Here is a 3462-nt window from a genome sequence, read left to right as displayed (position 1 = left end):
GGACAGGTGCTGGATGGGAAGTGGAGGTAGGATGAGTAAAAGGGAGGGGTCTGGGACGGGAGACCCTGCAGCTCCCGGGCAGATGGGAGGAGGGCACAGGGGAACCATGCCAGGCCTCTCGGGGTGGGGACACAGCCCAAAGACGCAATCCCAGCTTGGGTTGCTAGGGCCCAGCCGCCAGTAGGAAATGCCCAAGCCTGAAAGGCCCCTGGCCAACCACGTCTCCTCCTTTGGCACCTACAGCCCCACCGTTCCAGCTTCATTCCCTTGGGTTAAGCATTGCCTGTTCTCTGGTGGGGAGATCGTATTCTGCCATGAACTCTTCTTAGACAGCACTGAAGACTCAAATTACATATCATCTCTTTTCAGGGACAGCTTTCTAGAGTTTCCCCAGGCAGAAAACATTATTCCCTCCCCTGTGGTCCCAGAGTACCTGACATGTGTGTACAGCCCTGGTGACACTGAAGTGAGGTTTTTTCAGTCTGTCGTCTGCATTGGCCCGGGCACTTCTGGAGAGGCAAGAGATCCTTGTTTTGCATGTGTCTTGCAAACGAGCATGGTTTTACGTAAATGAGTTTTTAAAATGTGTCTCCCCTTCTAGACTCTGAGCCCTCTGGAAGTGGTCTCTTGTCTTATTTTATCTCATTTTAATTATTGTACAGTAACATTGACTCTTTTCTCGGTGTACAACTTTATAAATCTCAACTCATGTACAGATTCCTGTACCCTCCGTCTGAATGCGCTTTCAGTTCGCATAAATGGTATTGTGCTGTGTCCCCAGCGGTTTCTCACGCCTTTCATTTCGAGTTTTAAAGATCCGCCATGACTGTCGCTGTGCGCTTGTCTCGTCTGCTGCTCTAACAGCTGCCAGGGCCTCCACAGTGCGTGTCACCCATGTCTTCCTGTCCATTCCTCCGCAGAGGGGACCTGGGTCGCCTCTGACTGCCCCCGCCCCAATGTCGGGATGAGTGCCCTCAGACTTGTCCCCATGGGCGTGCAGAGAATTTCACTGATATTTAAATCCAGGAGCAGAATCTCAGGGTCGTAGGGTCAGCGTATTAATAATGATCTCTAAATGCCTTGTCACTCGCAAGGGCGTCCAGGCCCATCTTGGGGGATGACCCATACAGGCCATATAGAGCAGGCACGCACCAGTAGGGCTGCACCAGCTGTTCAGATGCTGACATCTCTCCATTCCGGTGGGGAAATAGTTGCTTCCCTATCTTTTGAGTCTCCCCTGACTCTTCCCAGGATTCAGCAGCTAAAGGGTTACACGTGGCCCAGCAGGCCCTCCAGGGTCGCGCTCCAATGGCCATTGCCACCTGTTACATATTTTGAATATCGTCCATGTCCACAACCCTGTGCAGGGGAATGAGCCAGAGAGGGGCTCGTTTGTTAAGGTTCGAGGCCTTCTCAGCCAGTCTTTGGCAAAGCCCCCTCCCCTCGCTGGGTCCCCACAATTGGAGGTCAACACTGTAGGGCTTGCCATGCCTTCCCGAGACGTGCTGCATAATCCTCAGGGCCACCTGAGAGCTAGGAAGTGGCTCTCCTCACTTGACAGATGAAGAAACTGAGGCCCAGCGAGTAGGAGAGATTTGTCCAAGGTCCCACAGGGAGTGACGAGCAGAGCTGTGACCCAAGAGAGTTTGAAGACCAAGGTAGGCCCCAGAGCACTCCTGCTTTGAGGGTCCCCACCCCACCCCACACCGCAGGCAGGAAAATGCACCCACCCCCCGCCTTGGACATCTTTTATGCATGAGTATAGGAGAGGTGAGTTGAATTTCCATTGACTAGTTGGCACAATGCTCGGTTTTGTAGACATTTAATTAAACCCTCATTAATTTCGATTTTGCTGTTTTCTTTCTGTATTTCAGAGCTAATCTTTTCTCTGTTTTTTGCCTTTCACATTAGAACTTTCTATAGCCTCTTGACAACTGCTTGAAAACTACATGCAGTACTGAGCTCTCCCAGTGATGGGGCCCAAGTCTGTCTCTGTCTCAACGATGGGCCCTTTGTAGCCCCCCAGGCTGTGGGGAGAAGGGGACACAGATGTCAGTCAACTGAGGTCCTGCCTTCAAGGGCTGTGGGTCTGCCTCTGAGCTCAGCGTTCCCAAAGGCAAAAGTTCTCTGGTCCCAGGTGGGCTTCCGGGAGCTCAGCACAGAGAGACCCACTGGCCCAGCAGTTGGGGTGGGGGTGGGGCGTTCCTGGGGGAGGCTGGAAGTTACTGGAGAATCTTTTCAAAAGGTGCAGGTCAGGGAAGAGTGGGGACCCAGAACAGCAAGACTCCAGGCTTACAGCCCTGATCCAAATTAATCATGGTGTCAACTAATACCTACATCCATTAAGCACCTACTGAATGCCAGGCACCATACTGCTATCATATTATTTAGTCTTTATGACATCCGTGGGATGCAGGCAGGACAGATAAACAAAATATTTAACACTCGGTACAGCGTGTGTGGATCAATGAGAACATTTACTGTTAAGGCTGGAGCAGGGCCTCAAGGTCCCTGGGGGAATTGACCTTTTGTTTTTGGATCACAGGAAGGAGAGGTGTTTCCAGTGGGACTAGGGTAGTGGCAGGGAGGAGCATGTGCTCCGTGGGCTGTTTGCCGCGGTATGGAAATGTCACAACACGTTAACACGCCCAGCTGAATGCCAGTTCAGGCCATAGGTAATATTATCATCGTTTCCATGTTACGGTCAAGGAAACAGGCTCAGAGAGGTGCCCCCGCTACTTGGGAGGTGCTCCCTGAATGCGGACCCAGGGTGGGCTCACTCCAGGGCCCAAACCTTTGGTCATTAGGCCGCTAATGTTTCGCTCCCTTGTCCCAGCCTCCGGGACTCACGTTCTGGCAGCTTTCTCTTCCCCACGAAGGCCTCAGACAAGGCTTCCCTGCTGCAGCCTCCAGATTCAGAGAGCTGGCAGCAGCTCCGGCAGGAGGCAGGCAAGGGTTAACTGGGCCACAGCCCAGGGCGTACAAGGCGCTGCTTTTAGGCCTGGCAGCCCCTGGCACCTGCCCTGGCCTTTCATCTCCACAGGCTCCAGGTGAGAGAAGCCAGATCCAGGCCCACTGGGGACTCAGCAGCGTGGCTTCCCTTTGATCCCCGTTGAGACTGCCTGCTCTGAGCCCAGAATCAAACACGGGCAGCAGCGGCCAGTGCCCCAGGGTCCCCAGAGTGGCAGCCTCATGCTGCCCTGCCCCTCTCCACCCTCCCCTGCCTGGCCTGAGCCTATGCATGGGGTGAGGAGGGCCTCTCGCCAGATTCTCAGGGACAGGCCGGAGCTAGAGAGGGCTGAGGGAGGCTCTGGGCCATAGAGGGAGAAGGGACAACAGTGTACGGCCGGGGCAGCAGGGGCTCAGACCCAGGACGGGTTGTGGGCCATGGGGCGAGTTCCAGGGAGCTGGAAGGGGAAGAAGAGAGCGGGCCCCAAAAAGCACAGCCCTGGAACACGGCCT

Source organism: Propithecus coquereli, unplaced genomic scaffold (genome assembly GCF_000956105.1).
Source record: "Propithecus coquereli isolate 6110/MARCELLA unplaced genomic scaffold, Pcoq_1.0 Scaffold153, whole genome shotgun sequence".
NCBI lineage: Eukaryota > Metazoa > Chordata > Mammalia > Primates > Indriidae > Propithecus > Propithecus coquereli.
Note: the sequence above shows the minus strand (reverse complement) of the source record.